The sequence below is a fragment of the Ahaetulla prasina genome, chromosome 14 (genome assembly GCF_028640845.1).
Source record: "Ahaetulla prasina isolate Xishuangbanna chromosome 14, ASM2864084v1, whole genome shotgun sequence".
Taxonomy (NCBI): domain Eukaryota; kingdom Metazoa; phylum Chordata; class Lepidosauria; order Squamata; family Colubridae; genus Ahaetulla; species Ahaetulla prasina.
Window position 1 is genome coordinate 15,911,773 of NC_080552.1, and position 27,422 is coordinate 15,939,194.

The window sequence follows — 27,422 nt, forward strand, 5'->3', positions numbered from 1 at the left end:
TATCTACATCCGCTCCTCCCTCCACCCTACACCTTCCTTCTCCCTCTACTATCCCTCTTCCTTCCTCTTCTCCTCTTTCCTACCTCCTACTCTCTCTTTTCTCCCTCCTCACCGTTCTAAAATGGTAACTATGCAGACCCGACCCTACATTAATTATATTTCTTCAATAATCCCTGTACATTAACCATCACTCCATCTCTACCAAACCCCCAATTCCCTCCCCTTACCCCCACCCCCATCCCGACTTCCCAGAACAAAATGCAGGGTATCAAAACTAACAATCATAATCCAAAATAATTCCTAAATTATAATCTCTAGTCACACCACACTTAGTCACACTCTCAATTCCCCTCTCCTTCAAAAATATATCTAATACAAAATATTTCCTAAATTTACTCATATGCTATTCGATACACGGTTATTGTTGTGGGGAAGATAGGATGTCCTTTTAGGAGCTTCTGGGAAATTTAGAAGAATTTCTAAACTCTTAAGGGTCTTGGTAGCGCAGTGGTTAGAATGCAGTATTGCAGGCTAACTCTGCCCACTGCTAGGAGTTCAATCCTGACCAACTCAAGGTTGACTCAGCCTTCCAAAGTCAGTAAAATGAGGACCCAGATTGTTGGGGGCAATATGCCGACTCTGTAAACTACTCATAGAGGACTGTAAAGCACTATGGAGCGGTATATACCGTGTTTCTCCAAAAATAAGACTCTGTCTTATATTTTTTTGAACCCTGAAATAAGCCTTAGTGCCATGTGCTCAAAAGCCTGATTGGGCTTATTATCAGGGGATGTCTTATTTTGGGGGAAACATAGTACAAGTAGTCCTTGAACTATGACTACAATTGAGCCCAAAATTTCTGCGGCTAAGTGAGGCATTTATTATGTGAATGTTGCCCTATTTTACGACCTTTCTTGCCACAATTGTTAAGTGAATCACTGGCAGTTGTTAAATTGGTCACATGGTTGTTGAGTGAATCTGTCTTCCCCCAGGAGTGGGGTGGGAATGGGGATTTGGCAAGATCCTTCCCCCAAGAGCGGGGAGGAATGGGGATTTTGAAGTATCCTTTCCCTGGAGTGAGGTGGGAATGGGGATTTTGCAGTATCCTTCCCCTGGAGTGGGGAGGGAATGGAGATTTTGCAGTATCCTTCCCCTGGAGTGGGGAGGGAATGGAGATTTTGCAGTATCCTTCCCCTGCCATGCCCACCAAGCCATACCACGCCTACCAAGCCACGATCACAGAACCGGTAATAAAAAAATTCAGATTTCACCACTGAATCAGAGTATTACGAAATCTGGAACAAATTTTATCATTGGCTGGATGCTAGTTCTGTTTTTTGTTTCTTGTGGGTTCGTGCGCAAACTTCTCCTTGTAAAAAAGGAGAATCCGGCGACTCAACCTACAACGAGTGGCAGTCAGTTAGAGGAATGGCGAAACGATATTGTGATGAATGTCAAACGCTACCCATGGGCTGTTAGGCTTCCTTCTCCTTCAGTGAGCAAAAGCGTGGATTTTACTAGCCATGGAAAATGAAACATGGAAAGCCGCTCAGGATCTCTTCATTAAGTTATCGCCTATCTTACTCTCAATGGAAGTTGTAAGAAGATTTTTTTTTTATTGTGCTGCGCATGGAAGCAGTGAGCTGTGTATGCTTGGCCTGCCTCAGCTGGTGAGCTATTGATGTTTTTGCTGCATTTAATTATGATCAATGAACTCGTGCGCAAACAAAGAATCTGAAACAGTCAAGCATCGAGGCCATACCCTTGGGGTTGCGAAGGGGAAGAGTAGGGCTGGCGTACAAATTGATTGTAGTTTTAATACACATTCAACCAAATCGGGTCAAGGCGTAGCAGGAGCATTCCCGGAAGACATTAAACATGGCTAGCGTCGATCCTGGTTAAGGTTTCGGAGAAACCTTACGCTACGTTTCCTGTCTTCTGTTAGAGGGAGAGCTGGTGTCAAGCATAAATTGTGAGATGATCGAGCATGGCTGCTATGAATGATGGTTGTTACGGAGTGTGGTTCAACCATAAATGGGGCCTGAAAACTTCAGTGCTCTGGAGAACTCAGGAAGGAGAAGGAAAAAAAGGAGGAGGAGGAGGAGAGAAGGAGAAGGAGAAGGAGAAGGAGGAGAAGGAGGGAGAAGGAGAAGGAGAAGGAGAAGGAGAAGGAGAAGGAGAAGGAGAAGGAGAAGGAGAAGGAGAAAGACAAGGAGGAGAAGGAGAAAGAGAAGGAGAAGGAGGAGAAGGAGAAGGAGGAGGAGAAGGAGAAGAGGAGGAAGAGAGAAGGAGAAGAAGGAGAAGGAGAAGAGAAGAAGGAGAAGGAGAAGGAGGAGCAAGAGAAGGAGGAGCAAGAGGAGGAGGAGGAGGAGTGAAGAAGGAGGAGGAGGAGAGAAGGAGAAGAAGAAGAGAAGGAGGAGGAGGAGGTATGTTGGATATGCTCACCGTCTTGAGTTATTTGTAAAAATAAAGGGAGGATACAAAATCAATCAATCAATCAAAATTGTGATGAATCCCCTAACATGGGATTTAAACGTCTAATCATTGGAAGAACATTTTTTGCATTCAGAAGTGGCAGGGAACCAGGCTTGGGGCTAATGTTTTTGGAGGGCAGAAGACAAGAAGCCATGAATGACATGCCTTGGTTGGTTTTTCACAAAGCGGGGTCAACAACGGTCATAAGCTGAGAGCTACCTGTGTCTTTTACTTAGCGAGATGGAGGGGATTGGATATACCTACGTGTCTTCCCTCTGCTATTCGTCAAGACTGGCTCGAGACCGTGGTCTTGAGGAACGCCAAAAGGATGGGAGCCTCTTCCAACCCCTAACCCCCCTCATGTGGGGGGGTGGGGTGGGGGGCTTGCCAATCAACTTGACCTTGTAATTCCATCCTGGACGTCAACATGTCAGCAAGGGAGGGAGACATGACAGATGGAAATCAAAGGGCTGTCGATACGCCGCTTTCCCCTTCATCGCTTGATTGTTTGGGGAATTGGGAGCGTCATAAATAAAGGTCAGAGATTAAATTTCTCCGAGTGGAGACAAATGAGTTCTCTTAGCAACCTCCTGGAGTGAGAAATGGCAAGGTGGCCGGGCGGTTAGGCTGGCGGTAATTGGAGGGCGGAGAAGGAGCCCAGGTGATGAACTGCCGTAAGGTTAGACAAGTCCTTAAAGAGACTCACTCTTCAACAGAATTGCCGGAAGAGACCCAGTAGTGCAGTCATTTATCTGTTTGCTGTTTTGCATTTTTCCCCTGGGCTGTTCTCTCCAGGCACTTTACCAAGAAAATCCAATCCTTAATGAAATCGTTGGGGAAAAAAATGAGGCTTAAATCCTTGAAGTAAAACACTGAAGTAGGAATAAAACAACCCCTGAAAGCTTGTGTTGTAACCCAGGCCCCAGTAGGTAGTAGGAAACTCAGTCAGTGAAAAAACAAAGAAACTTTATTCGGACAGTTCGTAGTTCAACTAAATTAAAGCAAATTCCTCCCGACAACAAATTCCTCAGTCCTATCACCAACCTTGGTCCAATTAGGCAAACTGCCAAAGGCCTTCCTTGGCAAACGTTCAGAAGACACCGATACAAAATAAATGCGAGAAGACAAAGCTGCCAATGTTGTTTTCCGGCAAAGCCCAAATGCCGTTGCTGGTCTTTTAAGCCTTATGGGAGGGGCCAATCATCTCATGACCCTACTACCGAGTCGTTCTCTTCACTTGAGCTGCTCTTGCCTTCTGGCAGTTCTTCTCATGCGTTCATTAGGAACAGGCTCTTCTTGTTCCTCTGCCTCACTACTATCAGTCTCTGGAGGGTCTGGAATCCGCATCTCACTCCCTGATGGCCCTGGCCCCACCCCTGCCTCCGACGCAGAGCCCTCATCCGGGCCTTCCCCAACCTCATTGCTGTCCGACTCTGTTGCCAGTTCCACAGGCTGCTGGCGGACCACAACAGCTTGGGCACGGATTTCCACACACACACACCCTTACAATTATTTTATCAGAGAAAAATAACAGACAAAGAACAAGAGGGTTTGGGGATGTTGAGGGGGGGAGGTTTGAAAAAGTTTTATCTTCTAGAACTGATGGAGTTATGGATTTTACTGTGGGGTCTTCGGTGCCGATATTTAGGATCCTTTCAAACAGAGTTTTACCATCTCAGCAACTCCTATGCCATTCCGGACTTGATAGGACGCATATACGGGATCATAGAAAGAATAATGGAATAACAGAACAGAATAATAGAGTTGGGAGGGATTCCAGAGGTCTTTATGTATTCAGCATATATAAATAAAAACCATCTCTCCCTCCCTCCCTCTCCCTCTCTCTCTCTCATATCCATCCATCCATCCACCCACCTACCAACCAACCAACCTACCTACCTACCATTATCTGTCTCATTCTATTTGTATATTTTACAAAGTCAACTTATTGCCCCCAACAATCTGGGTCCTCATTTTACCTACCTTATAAAGGATGGAAGGCTGAGTCAACCTTCTGTCTGTCTGTCTGTCTGTCTGTCTGTCTGTCTGTCTGTCTGTCTGTCTGTCTGTCTATCTATCTATCATCTATCTATCTACCTACCTTCATCTATCTATCTATCTATCTACCTACCTACCTACCTACCTACCATTATCTGTCTGTCTATCTACCTACCTCTGTCTGTCTGTCTATCTATCTATCTATCTATCTATCTATCTATCTATCTATCTATCTATCTATCTATCTATCTATCTATCTATCTATCTATCTATCTATTTACCTACCTACATCTATCTACCTACCTATCTACATCTATCTCCCTACCTACCTACCTACCTTCATCTATCTCTATCTCTCTATCTCTCTATCTCTATCTCTATCTCTCTATCTCTATCTCTCTATCTATCTATCTATCTATCTATCTATCTATCTATCTATCTATCTATCTATTACCTTTATCTCTCCATGTCTAATCTCTCTTTATTTCTTTATCTCTGTTTCTTTCTCTTTCTCTCTATCTCTATCATCTCTATCTCTCTATGTGTAATTGTATCTTTATCTCTCTGTCTCAATCCATTCATCTCTCTCTCTCTCTCTCTCTCTCTCTCTCTCTCTCTCCCTCCCTCCCTCCCTCCATCCATCCATCCATCCATCCGAAATTCTAGAAGCCAGCTACCTCCAGCATCTACTTACTTGTTTTTTAATCCATTGTCATTTTGAAAACTTCAGCAAAACTTTGATGGCTTCGGCAAGTCTTCTTCTTTTTTTTTTTTAATCCTTTTCGGAAGCTTCTTCCCCGCTCGCTGAGGGTTTTTTTTGTTTTGTTTTGTTTTTTCCTGGCAGCAGCTGAACCCTGGAGGAAGCCAACCCCTGCCTCGGCCTTTAAGAACTCTTGACGCCTCCAAATTATGACCTCCTAAAGCGTCGCACTCAACGATTTCTAAAGGCAGCTCGCCTTCCTGGGGCCTTGATGGCGCCTTATCTCCTGACACTGCCAGGCGACTGACAGCTTTCCCGCTGGGCTGCTACTTTCCAAAGGTTGTGGGGCTGCCAGTTCTGGGTTGTCACTCAGCCCCCCAAAACAGCAGGGATCCCTTCTGATGAGCAGAAAAACAGATGAGCAATTTAATCTCTTAATATACTTATGTGGGGGGGTGTGTCTCTTTAACAGCTGGAGGACAGCAAGATGGCAACCCTAACCCTTGGAATGGTTGCGGCTAATAGTTGTGTTCAAATCTGCTCTTTCAAAGAGAATTTCTTCCCTAACATTTCCCAGTCCATCCTTTGTGGGGGCAACAATAGTTTGTTTTTATTTATTTATCGACTTTCTGTAGCTGTTGCCATTTCATGCTTGCAACTCTGGGCAGTGCACCCAATTAAAAACGCAAAGCTAAACAATCCTAATTAAAACCAAGCCATTAAAATACAATAAAAACAGTTTTAAAAACTATAATTGCAACAAAAAAAAAAAAGGCAGGGGCAAGGGCATTCTAAACGTACATACCAGGCAACACTTTTGACGGTTGAGAGAGAAAACTTTTGCTGTTTTTCCAAATTCTGCTCAGGGTGCATTAGATTTCTGTTTGTTTTTTTCAGGGGAAGCAAAGTTTTTGGAGTTTGGATATATTATTATTATTATTTTTTGGTTAAAATTTTCTTCTTATAGTCCCAAAGCTGGAGAGATATTTTTTTTTAAGCTAGTCTCACTGTCTTGTCTGGAAAAAAATAAATAAATAAAAGGTCAGGGAAAAATTTCCCTTTGGAGAAATCATCCTATGTATTTTCATAAGTGGAATATTCAAATCCAGCAAGAACATGAACAGTTCACTTCTGAAATACCACAATGTACAAAATCTTGTAAGGTTGGCCTTTATATCAACCCCATAGCAACCTCTCTAGACAGATATTAGTTACATGCTTCCTTTTTTGTGCTTCTTGCTTCGAGCTTCTGTGAGCAAAGCTTTGCTCATAGAAGCACGAAGCCGAAAGCACCAGCCTGAAGATGATGAGTGAGACCTCGTCGAAATGTCACCAAGATACTCTCAACCTTACACGAGAAAAGACCTGAATATGCCAAGACCTACATACCTATACCCGTGAAAACCTACTATCTATATCTATATCCATATATCTATATCTATATATATATCTATATCTATATCTATATCTATATTTATATCTATATCTATATCTATCTATCTATCTATCTATCTATCTATCTATCTATCTATCTATCTATCTATCATCTATCTATGTAGGTCTTTGGTTCCTTCTTCGCAAATTGGAAGTGTCTTGACGTTTTGACGAAGTCTCATTCGTCATCTTCAGGCTTCTTCAGGCTTCGTCATCTTCAGGCTGCAGCTTCGTGCTTCTGGAAGCAGAAGCACGAATGCAATTGCTCCCAGAAGCACGAAACTGAAGCCTGAAGATGACGAATGAGACTTCGTCGAAACGTCGCCAAGACACTTCCAATTTTATGCGGGAGAAAACCCAAATAACCAAAGACCTACATACAAACACCCGCGAAAACCTCAGAAAATAAATAAATATATATATGAGCTAAAAACATATTTATTTATTCAAGCGGGACTGGCATAATGGTTTTTATAGTTATAATCTTAAATTGGGGTTTTTATTGGGTTTTTTAAATTTTTTATAATTTTAAATTTAAACTTTTAATTATCAGCCTTTTGAAATTTGCTAGGTTTTAAATTGTTGGTTTTAATTGTATATGTATTATGTTTTATCTTTGGCTGTACACCGCCCTGAGATTAATTTAATATTAAATTAAAAATATAATTTTTAAATTATAAAAATTTAATAAAATAAATAAATAAATAAATAAATATATATATATAACATTCCTCCCTTCTCTTGCAAGACAATACAATGGAGGGCTTTTCCTGAATTTCAAGTGATTTTGGAAATAACTTTCCAAGGATTGGCTCTAAATTAGCCTATACATCATGCTATTGGCAGTTTTTCCCATGGTCTTCACCGCATCGATTTGGGCGCAGCGTGTTGGAAATGTTTTGTAGCTAATTAGTAAGAACAAGTTTAGGTGGATAGGATGAAATGTGGAGATGAAGGCTCAAAAAGCCCAGAGAAGTATTCTGTAATAAATGGCTCCATGGGATCCCAACTCCCATCGTTCCCTGCTGGTGTGAGCTATAGTAGGAAGACGATGGGATGCGGTGTGCAACTGCCTAGATGGTTGACATCAATCGTTTTCAGCATTTGATGTATGTGGATAACAGTAGTCATCATTCTCAGACACCATGACCAGAGATCAAAGGGGAAGCGTGAACATTTTGTGAGGAAAAAAGAAACTATTCTGAGGAATATGGATTATTTCTATTGTGGTTCACAACAAAAGGGTTCTCTGCCCAGTTGCTGGGTGGGTGTGGCCATGGTGGGTGTGGCCTAGTCAGCCTCCTGCACCACGGCTCGAGGAAAGCCTCAAGAGCCTGGGGTGGGCAAAAACGGCCCAGTTCTGGCCTTCCCGAACTTCCAGTAGGCCTGTTTTTCACCCTTCCTGAGCCTCCACATGCACCCTGCATTTACCCGCATCCATGGGCCGCGTGGGGACCCCTGGAAGGGGAGGGGCAGGGTAAGCGGGTCCAGCCAGGAGTGGGATTTGTGTGTTCTCCGAACTGCACAGAATCTTAGCTAGAGGTTCTCCCAAACCCCCTCTGAACTCTCAGCAGCCCCCCCACACACACACGGTTTAGAGGAAGGAAGGAGTGGATGGCAACCATCAGAAACATTCATCCTTTTCACAAGCCCCTTCTGTCACAACATCTCAATGAGGGCACCTCCGAATGAAAAGCCCATCAAAGGGAGAGGAGAGCAGATGTGCTCAACTTGACAAGACGCCTGACGCCTTTCCCGGATCCAAGAAGCTGTCACTCTTTCTTTGTTGGAAGCCTGTCATGATCCAGAAGGAGACACGCTTCTGACAGGTCCTTTTGCATCTCTTGAAGGATTAACTTGGCGCATCCCGCGCAGAATAAGAATGAGCAACTCGCTCCTCCTTCTTCTTCTTCTTCTTCTTCTTTTGACAGGGCAGATGTGAATAACAGAATAACAAGAGTTGGAAGGGATCTTGGAGGTCTTTTAGTCCAGCCCCAGCCCCTTTGCTCAGGCAGGAAACCCTATAGCATTTCAGACAAATAGTTGTCCAATCTCTTCTTTAAAACCTCCAATGCTGGAGCGTTCATAACTTCTGAAGGTCTTCTGCTACACAAGACAGAGACCTAAGACAAGAGGCTAAAATCAGCTAAGTCTTTGGGCAAATATACATTCCTGAATAAATATCAGTCGGCTAATAATACAAGGGCTTTAAAAACAGGCCTTTATCAACCCCATAGCAACCTCTCTAGACAGATATTAGTTACATGCTTCCTTTTTGTGCTTCTTGCTTCGAGCTTCTGTGAGCAAAGCTTTGCTCACAGAAGCACGAAGCCGAAAGCACCAGCCTGAAGATGATGAGTGGGACCTCGTCGAAATGTCACCAAGATACTCTCAACCTTACACGAGAAAAGACCTGAATATGCCAAGACCTACATACCTATACCCGAGAAAACCTACTATCTATATCTATATCCATATATCTATATCTATATATATATATCTATATCTATATCTATCTATATTTATATCTATATCTATCTATCTATATCTATATATATATCTATCTATCTATCTATCTATCTATCTATCTATCATCTATCTATCTATCTATGTAGGTCTGGTTTTCTTCTCCGCAAATTGGAAGTGTCTTGGCGACGTTTCGACGAAGTCTCATTCGTCATCTTCAGGCTTCTTCAGGCTTCGTCATCTTCAGGCTTCAGCTTCGTGCTTCTGGAAGCAGAAGCACGAATGCAATTGCTCCCAGAAGCACCTAAGCTGAAGCCTGAAGATGACGAATGAGACTTCGTCGAAACGTCGCCAAGACACTTCCAATTTTATGCGGGAGAAAACCCAAATAACCAAAGACCTACATACAAACACCCGCGAAAACCTCAGAAAATAAATAAATATATATATGAGCTAAAAACATATTTATTTATTCAAGCGGGACTGGCATAATGGTTTTTATAGTTATAATCTTAAATTGGGGTTTTTATTGGGTTTTTTAAATTTTTTATAATTTTAAATTTAAACTTTTAATTATCAGCCTTTTGAAATTTGCTAGGTTTTAAATTGTTGGTTTTAATTGTATATGTATTATGTTTTATCTTTGGCTGTACACCGCCCTGAGATTAATTTAATATTAAATTAAAAATATAATTTTTAAATTATAAAAATTTAATAAATAAATAAATAAATAAAATAAATAAATAATAAACATTCCTCCCTTCTCTTGCAAGACAATACAATGGAGGGCTTTTCCTGAATTTCAAGTGATTTTGGAAATAACTTTCCAAGGATTGGCTCTAAATTAGCCTATATATCATGCTATTGGCAGTTTCTCCCATGGTCTTCACCTCATCGATTTGGGCGCAGCGTGTTGGAAATGTTTTGTAGCTAATTAGTAAGAACAAGTTTAGGTGGATAGGATGAAATGTGGAGATGAAGGCTCAAAAAGCCCAGAGAAGTATTCTGTAATAAATGGCTCCATGGGATCCCAACTCCCATCGTTCCCTGCTGGTGTGAGCTATAGTAGGAAGACGATGGGATACGGTGTGCAACTGCCTAGATGGTTGACATCAATCGTTTTCAGCATTTGATGTATGTGGATAACAGTAGTCATCATTCTCAGACACCATGACCAGAGATCAAAGGGGAAGCGTGAACATTTTGTGAGGAAAAAAGAAACTATTCTGAGGAATATGGATTATTCCTATTGTGGTTCACAACAAAAGGGTTCTCTGCCCAGTTGCTGGGTGGGTGTGGCCATGGTGGGTGTGGCCTAGTCAGCCTCCTGCACCACGGCTCGAGGAAAGCCTCATGAGCCTGGGGTGGGCAAAAACGGCCCAGTTCTGGCCTTCCCGAACTTCCAGTAGGCCTGTTTTTCACCCTTCCTGAGCCTCCACATGCACCCTGCATTTACCCACATCCATGGGCCGCGTGGGGACCCCTGGAAGGGGAGGGGCAGGGTAAGCGGGTCCAGCCAGGAGTGGGATTTGTGTGTTCTCCGAACTGCACAGAATCTTAGCTAGAGGTTCTCCCAAACCCCCTCTGAACTCTCAGCAGCCCCCCCCACACACACACACACGGTTTAGAGGAAGGAAGGAGTGGATGGCAACCATCAGAAACATTAATCCTTTTCACAAGCCCCCTTCTGTCACAACATCTCAATGAGGGGCACCTCCGAATGAAAAGCCCATCAAAAGGGGAGAGGAGAGCAGATGTGCTCAACTTGACAAGACGCCTGACGCCTTTCCCGGATCCAAGAAGCTGTCACTCTTTCTTTGTTGGAAGCCTGTCATGATCCAGAAGGAGACACGCTTCTGACAGGTCCTTTTGCATCTCTTGAAGGATTAACTTGGCGCATCCCGCGCAGAATAAGAATGAGCAACTCGGTATTGATCCGCGGACAATGCGTCTTGCACACAACTTCTGCAACATTTAAAGTCCCAAGAATTCCCGTTCCTCCTCCTCCTCCTCCTCCTCCTCCTCCTCCTCCTCCTCCTCCTCCTCCTCCTCCTCCTCCTCCTCCTCCTTCTTCTTCTTCTTCTTCTTTTTTTTTGATAGGGCAGATGTGAATAACAGAATAACAAGAGTTGGAAGGGATCTTGGAGGTCTTTTAGTCCAGCCCCAGCCCCTTTGCTCAGGCAGGAAACCCTATAGCATTTCAGACAAATAGTTGTCCAATCTCTTCTTTAAAACCTCCAATGCTGGAGCGTTCATAACTTCTGAAGGTCTTCTGCTACACAAGACAGAGACCTAAGACAAGAGGCTAAAATCAGCTAAGTCTTTGGGCAAATATACATTCCTGAATAAATATCAGTCGGCTAATAATACAAGGGCTTTAAAAACAGGCCTTTATCAGTGACATGACAGCTATAAGCAAGGTAAAAGTAAAGGTTCCCCTCGCACATACGTGCTAGTCGTTGCCAACTCTAGGGGGCGGTGCTCATCTCCGTTTCAAAGCCGAAGAGCCAACACTGTCCGAAGACGTCTCCGTGGTCATGTGGCCGGCATGACTCAACGCCAAAGGCGCACGGAACGCTGTTACCTTCCCACCAAAGGTGGTCCCTATTTTTTCTACTTGCATTTTTATGTGCTTTTGAAACTGCTAGATTGGCAGAAGCTGAGACAAGTAACGGGAGCTCACCCCGTTACACGGCAGCACTAGGGATTCGAACCACCGAACTGCCGACCTTTCGATCAACAAGCTCACCTGTCTTAGCCCCTATAAGCAAGACTTTTTTTTTAAAAAAACCACTTTTTTTAACACTTTTAAAAAAAAGTGTTCCTTCCTATCAGGATGAGGTGGAAAACACCTGTTTTTAATGCAACTTTTTCCTCATTTTTCTCTTAATGAGAACGGTGAGGGGATATGTAATTAAAAAGTGAGATATATATATAAATTTAGAAGAAGATGTTCACCAAAAACTTCAGATGATAGGAAATGTTGGGGGATCAAAAAGGCTGAGAGTTTTTAAAAGGGATGTTTAAAAGAGTTGGAGTCAAATCTTGCTCTATTGATAAAGATTTTTAAAAGGGCATTTGCATATTTTTGGCTGCATATGTGTGTGTGTATCAGAGGTGGGTTTCAGCAGGTTCTGACCAGTTCTGGAGAACCGGTAGCGGAAATTTTGAGTAGTTCGGAGAACTGGTAGTAAAAATTCTGATAGGCCCCACCCCCATCTATTCTCTGCCTCCCAAATCCCAGCTGATCGGGAGGAAATGGGGATTTTGCAGTATCCTTCCCCTGGATTGGGGTGGGAATGGAGATTTTACAGTATCCTTCCCCTGGATTGGGGAGGGAATGGAGTTTTTACAGTATCCTTCCCCTGGAGTGGAGTGAGAATGGAGATTTTACAATATCCTTCCCCTGGATTGGGGTGGGAATGGAGATTTTATAGTATCCTTCCCCTGGATTGGGGTGGGAATGGAGATTTTACAGTATCCTTCCCCTGGATTGGGGAGGGAATGGAGTTTTTACAATATCCTTCCCTTGGATTGGGGAGGGAATGGAGTTTTTACAGTATCCTTCCCCTGGATTGGGGTGGAAATGGGGATTTTGCAGTATCCTTCCCCTGGATTGGGGTGGGAATGGAGATTTTACAGTATCCTTCCCCTGGATTGGGGAGGGAATGGAGTTTTTACAGTATCCTTCCCCTGGAGTGGAGTGAGAATGGAGATTTTACAATATCCTTCCCCTGGATTGGGGTGGGAATGGAGATTTTATAGTATCCTTCCCCTGGATTGGGGTGGGAATGGAGATTTTACAGTATCCTTCCCCTGGATTGGGGAGGGAATGGAGTTTTTACAATATCCTTCCCTTGGATTGGGGAGGGAATGGAGTTTTTACAGTATCCTTCCCCTGGAGTGGGGTGGAAATGGGGATTTTGCAGTATCCTTCCCCTGGAGTGGAGTGAGAATGGAGATTTTACAATATCCTTCCCCTGGATTGGGGAGGGAATGGAGATTTTACAGTATCCTTCCCCTGGATTGGGGAGGGAATGGAGATTTTGCAGTATCCTTCCCCTGCCATGCCCATCAAGCCACACCCACCAAGTCACACCCACAAAACCGGTAGTAAAAGAAAATTCAAACCCACCACTGGTGTGTATGTGTCAACAACAACAACACACACACACACACACCAGGGATGGTATTCACTTACCTTCGCTACCAATTTACAAATGTGAGTGTGTCAAAACCAGGACATGGTTACATCCGGTTTGGTGGGGGTTGGAGCCTCCTACTACCGCCGCTACCAGTTCACCCGAACCCGATAGAACCAGCTGGATACCACCACTTACACACACCCATATCACTTTCCCAAATGACAGGACCAGCCACAAAGGGTGGAATGGAGATTTTACAGTATCCTTCCCTGGTGTGTATGTGTCAACAACAACAACACACACACACACCAGGGTTGGTATTCACTTACCTTCTCTACCAGTTTACAAATGTGAGTGTGTCAAAACCAGGATGTGGTTACATCCGGTTTGGTGGGGGGTGGAGCCTCCTACTACCGCCGCTACCAGTTCACCCGAACCCGATAGAACCAGCTGGATACCACCACTTACACACACCCATATCACTTTCCCAAATGACAGGACCAGCCACAAAGGGTGAATTGGCCACAATCTCCCTAAGCCAGAGCTGTCTTAAAAAATGAGAAAGCCTTTGTTCCATAGAGATAGTCCTCAACTTACAACAGTTCATTTAACGACCGTTCCGAAGCTACAATGGCACCGAGCAAAGTGACTTGTGACTGTTTTTCACACTTAACGACCGTCGGCAACATCCCCACGGTCACGTGATCAAAACTCAAAGGCTTGGCCACTGATTCACAGTTCTGACCATTACAGCGTCCGGGTGGGGTGGGGGAGGGGGGGCGTTTCACGTGATCCCCTTTTGCGACCTTCAAACTCAATGGGGAAGCCAGATTCACTTAACAACCGGGTTACTAACTTAACAACGGCAGTGATTCACTTAAGAACGGCTGGCAAGAAAGACTGTAAAATTGGGTCAACGCTCGCTTAAGAACTGTCTCGCTTAGCAACAAGGGATTTTGGGCTCCACGGTGGTCGTAATTCGAGGACTGCCTATATTCTCAATTCACTCTTTCTCATCTAGAAAGCCTTTTTTTTTTTACCCCCTCCTCCGTCCATTATTTCAGGAGGAGGGGGGAAAACGCTAAACGGTGAATTGAAATCCATATCTGGTATAAAAAATTAATGTCAGGGAAAAAGATGAGCTCCATAGACACTAAAGAGGTGTGATTGCCCCGCATTAGGAAGGTTATAAATCTTCACATATTACACCACCTTTCAAATCACAGATAGGAATACCAAATTATGCAATTAATGTCCACATAAATATTACATTTTTCATTCACGGCTAAAAACGTAGAAGGATTTGCCCGCTGAGGTGTAAGAAGCAAAGAAGAGGGAAATGGGTGTGTGTGGGGGGGAAGGGGTTAGCTTGGTATTAAAATGGGCTTTTTGAAGCTTGGAAAAGAAAAGATCCGGTTCCATTTTGAGGAGAAAAATGTGGTGATGATTTCTTGAAAGACGTGTGTGTGTATATAGGGGATGTGGGGGCTCAGTGGCAAGACACTGAGCTTGTCGATTGAAAGGTTGGCAGTTTAGCGGTTTGAATCCCTAGTGCCGTGTAATGGGGTGAGCTCCCGTGACTTGTCCCAGCTTCTGCCAACCTAGCAGTTCGAAAGCACGTTAAAAAATGCAAGTAGAAAAAATAGGGACCACCTTTGGTGAGAAGGGAACAGCGTTCCGTGCGCCTTTGGCATGGAGTCATGCCGCCACATGACCCCGGAGACGTCTTCAAATAGTGCTGGCTCTTCAGCTTTGAAACGGAGATGAGCACCACACATATGTGCGAGGGGGTGATTCCGGCCTGTAGGGTGCTTAGATCTGGCCTCTGCCAGTGAAAACGGAGCTCGGGAGGGCCAATTTTTGAAGCCCATCCCTGACCCCGATGGCAGCCATTTTTGTAAGGTATCGAATAAACAATCTGCTGAGTTAGAATAGAATAGAATAGAATTTTTATTGGCCAAGTGTGATTGGAATTTATCTTGGTGCATATGCTCTCATTGTACATAAAAGAAAAGAATAGAATAGAATAGAATAGAATTTTATTGGCCAAGTGTGATTGGACACACAAGGAATTTGTCTTGGTGCATATGCTCTCAGTGTACATAAAAGAAAAGATACGTTCATCAAGGTACAACATTTACAACACAATTGATGATCAATATATTAATATAAATCATAAGGATTGCCAGCAACAAGTTATAGTCATACAGTCATAAGTGGAAAGAGATTGGTGATGGGAACTATGAAACGATTAATAGTAGTGCAGATTTAGTAAATAGTTTGACAGTGTTGAGGGAATTATTTGTTTAGCAGAGTGATGGCCTTCAGGAAAAAAAACTGTTCTTGTGTCTAGTTGTTCTGGTGTGCAGTGCTCTATAGCGTCGTTTTGAGGGTAGGAGTTGAAACAGTTTATGTCCTGGATGCGAGGGCTTTGAGCTATTTTTAGTTTGAAGTTTTGAAGTATTATTAGTTTGAAGTTCAAACTCTCTTAGTTTGAACTTCAAACTAAGAGAGTTTGAACTATCTTTCAAAAAACAGTCACTTTCATTTTAGTAACCCTACCATGGATTATCTGAGTATCTTCGGAGACCATAAGTTGGGAACACCAACCTACAGCATTAGACCACACTTGCTGTGTTATGTATTTTTTTTTTAAATCCGGCAACTAATTTTTGATGATAAATTGGTGTCCTCTGCATTTACTCCGAGGTTTAGGGAAGCTTCTATAGTTCCAATGGCAGATCGTGAACTTTGGAGAAGATCCTGAATTCTTTGCTCCTCCTCCAGGCTAGTGATATTCAGCAGGTTCTGACCAGTTCTGGAGAACCAATAGTGGAAACTTTGAGTAGTTCGGAGAACCGGCCTGGCCCCACCTTCATCTATTCTCTGCCTCCCGAGTCCCAGCTGATTGGGAGGAAATGGAGATTTTACAGTATCCTTCCCCTGTCAGGCCCACCAAGTCACGCCCACCAAGCCATGCCACGCCCACCAAGCCATGCCACGCCCACCAAGCCATGCCCAGAGAACCGGTAGTAAAAAAATGTCAAATCCCACCACTGGGTTACCATTGTAGTCGCCTGGAGTCCAGGCAATGGATTGTCATCTGATTATCCTTTCAGTTGGATTCTCATTTAGATGATCAACTGAAGCTCAGGAATGTTTGGGAGTAACGAACCAATCAACCAAAAAAAGGCTAAATCGGAGACACATCTGGAATTTTGAGAGCCTGTTATGGCTTCTTCCACAAAATGGCTACCACAGAAGAACATCGACCCGGTAGATAGGCCCACCTGCCAATCAAGAACCTCAAATCAGAGAAGCTGTAGTATAATTGCTCCCCTTTGGAAAACGTGGACGAAACGTTCCCTTCCGGCCTTTTTTTTTTTTTAAAAAATAACTGTTTTATTCAAGTCAACGCAGGGAAGCTGCGGGCAGCAGAAAAAGGAGAGCCAGAAAGGAAACGGATCAAGGGAAAATTCCTAAGAGATCCGCTCCACTTTGAATCCTAACCGGCCAGTTCGCCTCTCCAGAATCTAGAGGAAGACATCTGCAAATCTTCCTTTACCCCTTGAGGCAGAGGGAGAGTGCTGAAGCTGAAAGCTTTGATTGTTTAACTAGCAAACTAATGAACTTCAAAGTCATTGATTGACTTTGCCAGACTCTTTATGAATACCGGCCACACGCTTCCTTGCAGGCGTGAGGGGCATTGAAATCCATCTTTGGAGAATTGGCACTTTTTTTTTTTTTTAAAGGCCCAATGTAATCTTTGCTTCAGGTTCTCCTTGCTGCTTGGAAGCTATGCGGACTCAGGGTGTGGATGACATTGTGTGCTTGTGCTCTCTAACTGTCCTCCCTCTCCGTCTTTAAAGGACTTCCAGTAGAAAGAGACTTCCAGTAGGGCCGCGGTGTGGCTCAGGCTGTAAGAAGCCTGTTATTAATTTGAATAATAAATTAAACACAGCTGCAGGCTCAAGTCCCACCAGGCCCAAGGTTGACTCAGCCTTCCATCCTTTATAAGGTAGGTAAAATGAGGACCCAGATTGTTGGGGGGGGCAATAAGTTGACTTTGTATATAAATATACAAATAGGATGAGACTATTGCCTTACACAATGTAAGCCACCCTGAGTCTTCGGAGAAGGGCGGGATATAAATGTAAATAAATTAAAAAAAAGAGAAGAAAGAGGCCAGAGCTGACTTGTGAATAACCTTGAAAGGTAACTAAGTAGTTGTGTCTGCGCCCCCCCGAGCCGGGCCCTCTGCCACAAAGTGACTCGGAAAGTGAGGGGGAAGGGCCGTCAGGACTTACCCCGGGAGCACCGGCTTCCCTGGCTCAGCTCCAGGAGCCAGAGGCAGGCCAGGTGGAGGAGATAATGAGGCCTCTGTCCCCTGACTCTTTCCTCCCCCAGGCCCTGCCTCCAGACCCGGCTGATGGCAATCAGGCCTGACTGGACCCTAGGTTTCGTAGGCAGGAGAGGCGGGAACAACAGAAGCAGGGGTGGGGCAGGCCTAGGAAGTGCTGAATCACGGAGCCACACCCCAAAGGATATAAAAGCAGCAAGGGCTGCTATACCACTTTGTGGCGAGCAAATCAACTGCTTAACTAGAGCTGAAGTACTGTTTGTTCCTGGTTGACTCATCAGCATCGAGAGAGATAACAGAGACACTTGGCAGACGCTCGCTAGTTTGCTGCCAGAAGCTGATAGTTGCCGGCTAATTAAGTCATTGCTCGGACTGAGGCGAGGGGGACAGAACATAAGTATATGGTTTGTGAAAAATTCTCAGGGTGGGCTGTCATATAGAACCGTAGGAATGAAAGGGACCTTGTAAGCCAGCCAAGGCTTCTTGTTGTGGCCCACCAGCGGTCAGCGGGCCTGGCAGCAGACAGTGAATAGTTTGACAGTGTTGAGGGAATTATTTGTTTAGCAGAGTGATGGCCTTCGGGAAAAAACTGTCCTTGTGTCTAGTTGTTCTGATGTGCAGTGCTCTATAGTCTCATTTTGAGAGTAGGAGGTGAAACAGTTTATGTCTAGGATGTGAGGGGTCTGTAAATATTTTCACAGCCCTCTTTTTGACTCGTGCAGTAGACAGGTCCTCAATGGAAAGCAGGTTGGTAGCCATTGTTTTTTCTGCAGTTCTAATGATCCTCTGAAGTCTGTGTCTGTCTTGTTGGGTTGCAGAGCCAAACCAGACAGTTATGGAGGTGCAGATGACAGACTCAATAATTCCTCTGTAGAACTGGATCAGCAATTCCTTGGGCAGTTTGAGCTTTCTGAGTTGGCGCAGAAAAAACATTCATATTATATGACGCAGAGAAGCAACACAGTCTACTTCGGATGTATACATGTCCATGGCGAGAAAAATGAATCTTGCGTAGGGTACTTCTTATTTTGCTTTCCATCATTTGACCATTTTTTGCAGAGCCCCTGGTGCAATAAACAAGGCTTTGAGGATGGTACATGTCAGAGTATATTCATCAACTGGAACAGGACATGGTAACAAGGTCAGCCAATGTATAGGCATAGCAACTAAGTCAACTAAGTCATAGCAGCCAATGAGGGCTGTTTGGGAGCTGAGACAGACTGGAGCCAGGGCGTGTCTTAGTCTTCAGCTTCTGCGCTTTGTGCTCAGCTCTAAAATAAAACTAGACTGAACTTGTCTGTCTGCTGATCTGAACTGAAGTGAAACTGTTCTCTGCTGTTGGTATTGTAAATTTACTTCATGTGTTATTATGTATATAAAGAAGTTAATGAATCCTGCTGAATCATTTTGCCAGTGTGTCCTTTCTGGATTTGATTTGTGCAAGATATTCTGACAGTACAAGTGGCCAAGGAGCGTGTATGTGTGTGTGTGTGTGTGTGTGTGTGTGTGTGTGTGTGTGTGTGTGAGACCAGATTGTATCTCTTGAGTTTGACCACTTTGCAAAGTTGCTGGAGAAAAGTGCAGAACCAGAAGGCCACAGGTCAACGAAAGCCATCTCTTGCAAATGGAGGGAAGGGCAGGGTGAGGAATTACATTCCTCCCTCCTTTTATGACAGCCAAAGCTATTTTCATTTATTTTAAACATGTTCATTTTCTTCGGCTTTTTCAATTTCCTTTTTGTCGCCGGCAACAAGTAAGGTCCGTTTATTCTCTTGCTTGGAAAGGCAGATTTGCTTTAGGAAAAAAAAAAAAGATAAAAGTTGAACGGGTGGGGAGGGAGGCTTCAAATCCTATCTGAAGGGGCCTCCAGTCCCTTCAAATCTATTTTGAATTTAAGGACTCTTGCTAGTGGTGAAATTCAGCCGGCTCTATCCAGATCATGCAATAGCGTTGGTGACGGGAGGCTCCGCCCACGCACCCAGACTTCATCACGTCCCGTTTTTTACTCTTTACACATGTGTGGAGGAGGCGCGTGTGCTCACATTTGCAAACCAGTAACGAAGATAAGTGAATACCAGCCCTGAATCTTGCCCTTAAGGGTTTCAAACAACCATCTCTCTGCTAAAAAAATAGGTCCCTTCCCATTCAAGAACTCAAGATTTTTACTTTTTTTTAAAAAAAAAAATGTAATGTAGGTATACTTTGTAATTGTTTATGTAGTGCAGGAGACGAGTAAGCCGAGCTCAAGGGTGGGGTCAAAGACATTATTGGTTTGGAGTCTCTACACCTTCGTAAGAGGCCTAAGTCCAACTCTGTCATGTCCCACTCCTCCTCTGACGGCCGGGTCTGGGAAGTCTGTATCAAGTGTGGTCACGAAGCCTCTGCAGCTTTGCCAAATTCCTGTCAGAGTTCTCAGGGCAGGCAGGAATCCAAGGTGTGACTTCAGCAACCAGATGAGACTTTGCCTGACTCAAGGAATGCCAAAAAGCAGATCCTTTATATAGGCCATGGGGTGTGGTTCCATGACTCAGCACTTATCCAGGCCTGCCCCTCCCTTCCTTTTGCTGACGTCGCCTCTCCATTCTCCGGAAGCGGGGATCTGTCCACATTTTGTCCTCCTGCTCAGCTGCCGGCAATTCTAGCTTGTGGCTGGCTTCTTGCTCACACGCTGGGGTGGGGGGTGGGAGGTTTATTTGCTCAGTCTGTCCGGGCATGGTGCCAGGGCTGGGGACTGGAGGCATGCCAGGCCATTCTTCTTCACTATCAGTCTCTGGCTCAGATAACAGGAGATGGGAGGGACCCGGCTGAGGAGAGGAGGGCGGGCGAGGCACAACAAACCCCTCTTGAAGACCGTTGACTCTTATCTGGAGCCAATTGGCCTTGACCTATTTATAATCGATCGATCGATCAATCAATCAGGGTAGGTATCATTTTAGACAAGTGGCTGCCCAGTCTCTTCTTAAAAACCTCCAGTGATGAACCATCCACAACTTTTGATAGCAAGCTGCTCCACGGGTTAATTGTTCTCACTATCAGGAAATTTCTCCTTAGTTCCAGATTGCTTCTCTCCTTGATTAGTTTCCATCCATTGCTTCTTGTCCTGCCCTCTGGTGCTTTGGAAAATAAGTTGAACCCCCCCATCCCACCTTCTCTCTTTTAAAGAGCAGTTTTGAACACAACTATTAACCGCATCTATTTCAAGGGTCAGGGTCAGGGGTGGAATTCAGCCGGTTTGGACCGGTTTGGACGAACCGATTGTTAAATTGCTGGCTGGCCCCGTCCCTTCCAGGAGTCACCATGTACCCCATTTTGACTCCCAGGTAAGTGCAGGCCCAAAATAAGGCACGGGGGGGTGCCCCCTCACAGCCTGTTTTTGCTCCCGGGGGGGTGCAGGAGGCTGAGTGCTGCCTGTCACACACTCTGGCCACGCCCACCCTGGCCACACCCACCCACCAGAGAACCGGTTGTTAAATTATTTGAATCCCACCCCTGGTTAGGGTTGCTGTCTTCTAGGTCCAATCTTCTCTGTGGCAGCCCCTCAGATACGGGAAGACTGCTATCATGTCACCCCTAGTCCTTCTTTTCATTAACCTAGACAGAAACAATTTCAGGAACCGTTCTACAAGAATCTGAACTATAATGGCCAAAGCAAATTGGCGGTAGATAGGAGTCAAAGGAATTCAAGGTGGAATGGACTTAGATCTTTTCTGGGAACACAGGGACTTGAGACTGATGATGCGTCTCAGCTTGGTCATCTCCTACCAATGCTTTCAGTCTAAGCCAACCACTCCTCCGCTTGCAACCAAATCCCTTATGCCACCAGGCTTGAAATTTTGGGCTTAGAAAATTTAGAACTACGCCGCCTTCGGTATGACCTAAGCATAGCTCATAAGATCATCTGTTACCATGTCCTACCCGTCAGTGACTACTTCAGCTTCAACCACAACAATACACGAGCACACAATAGATACAAACTCATGGTAAACCGCTCCAAACTCGATGGCAGAAAATACGACTTCAGCAACCGAGTGGTCAAAGCCTGGAACGCACTACCTGACTCTTTGATTTCATCCCCAAACCCCCAAAATTTTAACCTTAGACTGGCTACTGTTGACCTCACCCCATTCCTAAGAGGTCTGTAAGGGGCGTGCATAAGAGCACCAGCGTGCCTACCGTCCCTGTCCTAATGTCCCTTTTAATTGTATTCACTTTTATGTATTCAATTCATGCTTATATATATTATCTAATACATGCTCGATAAATAAATAAATAAAATACTGGTTAATTGTCCTCACTGTTAGAAAGTTTTTTCCTAATTCCAGGTTGCTTCTCTCCTTGATTAGTTGCCATCCGTTGTTTCTTGTTCTGCCTTCTGCTTCTTTGGGGAAAAAGGGAGATCAGACTCCTAGGTAGCAGGAAAAAAACTTGTAGTACTTTTGAACTCTCTCCCGGCTCTGGAATTCTCGCACCTGACTTGTTGAGTGACAATTCTGTGTCTTTTGAAACTCTCCTTCAATTTCCTGGTAGAAATCCCACAAAACCAGTTTTAGTTCAAGCCTAGGTCCCCACCTCCCCAATCCTGCCCAGATCCAGCTTGTCTAAATTTATTCCGATTTACACAAGCAGCCCTCTATATAAAACATGAATTGAATCCGGTGGGACTCGATTAGCTTAAATAGATGCGCCAAAAGTAGCTCAGATTGGATACGGGCGGGAGGGATGAGTGCGCTTCCTTTGAAGGTGGAGGTAGAGGGTCAGAGAGCACTGCTACCACACAGCAGTTGTGGGATTGAAACGTGGACGTTTTGATTTTAAACCACGAGAGCGTTTCCCGTGGCTTTTGCGCCCTCTGCAAATTGGGACGGTGTTCCAAAGGTGGAACTGGGAGGCCCGCAAGTGAATCTTTCTATTCCAGAGGGATTTGAGTTGAATCGGAAGGGCTTCCCAAGGCCACCACCATCTTAATCGGGGACAGCAATTGCTTTACAATTCCTTAAGACTCTCCGGGTCTTTTATTGATGGAAACCGTCTGGCGGTAAAGTACTACATCGCGGAACTTAGTAGAGAGTACATTCTGACTTACCAGAGTGCTTCCCCAGAGTCCACCCATTGATTATGCGTCTCCTCTTTCAGGGCCTTGTTTTTAAACTGCTGTCATCCATATTTTGACAGTGCTCGCCATAAATTTATGAGAGGCAATGGAGTTCTCCGGAAGCTTTCTAGAAGCGGCTTCTTTTCCTTTTCAAGAGTCTGGATTCCAGTTGGAGTCAGGTCGCTCAAGAACTAGAACAGAGGAAAAGCCTGGGTGTCCTCCTCACCTTCTTTTGGTCTGCATCCATTTTGGAGGAGGGGGAGGGACGAGAGGGAGTGGGAGTGACAGTGGAAGAGGGAGGAGAGGCAGAAGGAGGAAGAGAGGGATGTCGTGTCCCACTCCTCCGCTGACGGCCGGGTCAGGGAAATCCGAATCAGGCGTGCCTCTGCAGCTCTGCCAAAGTCCTAGCAAAGTCCTCAGGGCAGGCAAGAGACCAGAAAGTGACTTCAGCAAGATATGTTTAGACTTTGCCTGACTCAGAGAATGCCAGAAAGCAGATCCTTTATATAGGCCATGGGGTGTGGCTCCATGACTCAGCACTTATCCCGGCCTGCCCCTCCCTTCCTTCTGTTGCCTCCGTCTATCAATTCTTCTGAAGCGAGGGTCACTCCAGTCTGCAGCTGTTGGCAATTGACCTCCCTCAGGCTCACATGCTGTGGGGGAGGGGGAGGGGTCCAGTTGCTCCGTTTGCCTGGGCATGGAGCCAGAGCTGGGGGCTGGAGATACTTCCTCCTCTTCAGCCTGTCTGGGCATGGAGCCAGGGCTGGGGCCGGGAGGCATACTAGGACATTCCTCCGTGTTCGGAAGCAGATAAGAAGGCCCCGGCTGTGGTGAGATCGGACGAGACACAACAAGGGAATGGGTGGAGAGGAATGAGGAGGAGAAGGAGGAGGAGAAGGAGAAGAGAGGAGAGGGAGTGGAAGAGGGAGGAGAGGCAGAAGGAGAAGGGGAGGAGGAAGAGGAGGAGAAGGAACAGGAAGAGAGGGATTGATAGTGGGAGAGGGTGAGGGAGGAGAGGAAGGAGGAGGAAGAAGAGAAGGAGGAGAGGGAGAAAGGGAGGAAATGAAAAAAGGAGAAGGAGGAGTGGGAGAGGAGGAGAGGAGAGGAGGAGAGGCAGAAGGAAGAGTGGGAGGGGGAGTGGTTGAAGGAGTAAAGGAAAAAGTAGAAGGAGAGGGAGAGGGAGAGGAGAGGGAGAGGGAGGCGAGGAAGAAGAGAAGGAGGAGGGGAGTGGGAGTGGGAGAGGGAGGGAATGAAAAAAGGAGAAGGAGATAAGAGGGGGAGGAGGGAGGAGAGGCAGAAGGAGGAGGAGTGGGAGAGGGAGTAAAGGAAAAAGTAGAGGGAGAGGGAGAGGAGAGGGAGAGGGAGGAGAGGAAGAAGGAGAAGGAAATTTCTTTCCTTGATGTCTCCCTGCTGCTTCAAACTGCCTTCTCCAACCTAGCCGTGCTTTCTTAGAAAGTCCCCCACTAATGTATATTTGAGTCTGGTTTGCGTTTCTACCCCCACACGCCCCCCCACGCCCCCTCAGTCACTTTTATTAGCAACCAGTCGCAATCGGCTGGCACTTGATCTTCTCCTCCTGTCCTTTAAGCTCCCCCCAAATCCATCAGGTCTTTACAGTGTCATCACACTGTCATCCTATGATCTAATCATCCTATTCCCCCATCCTCGCTTCCTTACAGCTTCGTCTAGACACAAATGACAAAATAACAGTGATTTGCAGAGATGGGCCACAGGGCTTCCAAACAGCAGAAAAAGAGAGGCCAAGACAGAGAGAGAGAGAGAGAGAGAGAGAGAGGGAGGGAGGGAGGGAGGGAGGTAGCGGGGAGGGAAGAGGGAAGCGCCGAAAATCCCTATGAACCAGCAAGCTCATTATCGGCTTTGGTCAATTAAGGAGAAAGAAACGGACACTTTTCTTTCTTGGGGCAAAGGCTCTGGATGAGAAACCTCGGAGAAAGTGATTTGTGGGGTTGAGAGTGCTGTAGGGCGGTCACACACCAGCGGAAAAAGAGAAAAACACGGAAGGCAGTAAGAACAAAGTCCGTCCATCAAAGCAGAACAGCAGGCCGGCGGTAAATCAGGATCCTCATGATGGTTTCTTGAGTGCATGATCGGTTAAGAGTGGATGCTTCAGAAGAGGGCCCTCCCCTTGGAAGATCTCTGGAGTGGTTCTTTTTCTCAGTTCTTCCCCTTCCACCAAAGAGGGCTGCTTGCTTCCTTGCTTGCTTCCCTCCCTCCCTTCTTCCTTCCTTCCTTCTTTATAGCTAAATTCCTTCCTTGAATACATATAACTAAATCCCTTCCTTCCTTCCTCCCTTCCAGCTAAATTCCTTCCTTCCTTGAATACATATAACTAAATTGCTTGCTTGCTTGCTTCTTTCCTTCCTTCCTTCCCTCCTTCCTCCCTTCCCTCCCTCCCTTCTTTCCTTCCTTTCTTCTTTACAGCTAAATTCCTTCCTTGAATACATATAACTAAATCCCTTCCTCCTTCCCTCCCTTCCAGCTAAATTCCTTCCTTCCTTGAATACATATAACTAAATCCCTTTCTTCCTTCCTTCCTTCCTTCTTTCCTTCCTTCCTTCCTTCCTTCCTTCCTTCCTTCCTTCCTTCCTCCCTTCCAGCTAAATTCCTTCCTTCCTTGAATACATATAACTAAATTGCTTGCTTGCTTGCTTGCTTCTTTCCTTCTTTCCTTCCTTCCTTCCTTTCTTCCCTCCTTCCTTCCTTCCCTCCCTCCCTCCCTTCTTTCCTTCCTTCCTTCCTTTCTTCTTTACAGCTAAATTCCTTCCTTGAATACATATAACTAAATCCCTTCCTTCCTTCCTTCCTTCCTTCCTTCCTTCCTTCCTTCCTTCCTTCCTTCCTTCCTTCCTTCCAGCTAAATTCCTTCCTTCCTTAAATACATATAACTAAATTGCTTGCTTGCTTGCTTCCCTCCCTCCCTCCCTTCCTTCCTTCCTTCCTTCTTTTCTTCCCTCCCTCCTTCCTTCTCTCCCTTTCTCCTTCCTTTCTTCCTTCTTCCTTCTTCCTTCTCCCCTCTCCCTTCTTATAGATTTTTTCCAACTCTCTTTTTCCCCCTTTCATTCTCCTTTTCCTGTGCTGAATCAGGGATGATGGGGGTGCATCAGCACTTCAAAAACTGGATAGGTTTAGAAGTCAGATAATTCTACCCGTTGGGAAAGAGGAAGTTGAACCTAGAAGAGATGATGGTCAGATGGTCTTCAAACGTTGGTTGATCTTCCTGGTTTCTTACTGACAATATTTCCAGAATATGCTCCTAAATGAGCCTTCTTCTCCCCAGCTAAAAATAAATAAATAAAAGGTCAAGGTTACCCTTTCCAGTTGTGTTTGACTCTAGTGCATGGTGCTTATCTGTTTTTTGGCCGAAGGAGCCACTGTGGTCTGAAGACATTTTCCATAGTCATGTTGCCAGCATGGCTATAGGTTGAGGTGCACGGAAGTCTCTTTTTAGCTTTCCACCAAATTGGTACCTATTTATCTACTTGCATGTTTTCGAACTGCTAAGTGGGCAGGAGCTGGAGCGAGGAACAGGAACTCATCCTGGCACGAGGCATTCGGGTCTCACTCTTTCCAGCTGACAAGCTCAGCATCTTAAATCATTGAGCCATCACATCTCCTTAAAAATAAAACACCCCAAACAAAATTGGGACTTGAACGAGGCATGGACATGTAGGGATACCTATGGCCGTGATGGCAAACCTATGGCACATGTGCCAGAGGTGGCATGCAGCACTCTCTCTGTGGGCACGCAAGGTGTCGCCCCAGTTCAGTTCTGCTGCGCATGTGCGAGTGTGTTGTGCCTCATCCTCCCTCCTCTCCTCAGCCGGGCCCCTCCCATCTCATTCCAGGTCTGCTATCAGACTCTGAGTCTGATAATGAAGATGAACGGCCTGTCATGCCTCCAGCTCCCAGCCCTGGCCCCATGCCCAGACAGGATGATAGGAATGAACAAACAAACCTCACTCATACAACGTGTGTTTCTTTGGCTCAGCCATCAGAGGAAGACAGCCACGGATTGGAATTGCTTGGGCCTACGCCTTCTGACCCCTCCCTTTCTCAAACAGCAGAAAACAATTCAAAGTGGGAAGATCCTCGCTTCCAGAGATCTGAGAGGCGACACCAGCAGAAGGAAGGGAGGGGCAGGCCTGGATAAGTGCTGAGTCATGGAGCCACACCCCACAGCCTATATAAAGGACCTGCTTGAGTCAAGCAACTTTGAGTCAAGCAAAGTCTCATCTGGTTTGCTGAAGTCACACCTTGGATTCCTGCCTGCCCTGAGAAACCTGGAAGGAATTTGGCAAAGCTGCAGAGGCTTCATGGCCACGCTTGATATGGACTTCCTAGACCTGGTCGTCGGAGGGGGAGGGGGACACGACAGAGTGCCTCCTGCCAGCCAGCTAATGTTCAAGTCTCTGCCATGCATGCACGAGGGGAATAGGGCGCCTGCAGGGGCATGTGCACATCCGGGGTGGGGTGCATGCGGGGGACTATACATGCATGCGCAGGGGGCAGGGCGCATGCGGGGAGCATGCAAGGAGCTGCACACACACTGCATTTTGGGGGGTTTGGGCATGCACTTTGGGCACCCAGTCCAAAAAAGGTTAGCCATCACTGCCTTATGACCTCTGGAGCTTCGAAGCAGATCCAAAGGATTGCATCCTGAACGAAAACGATTTTTATCCGGGAGGATTTTGTTGTAAATTCAGTTTGGAAAATCCGCCAGTTTGCTATGTT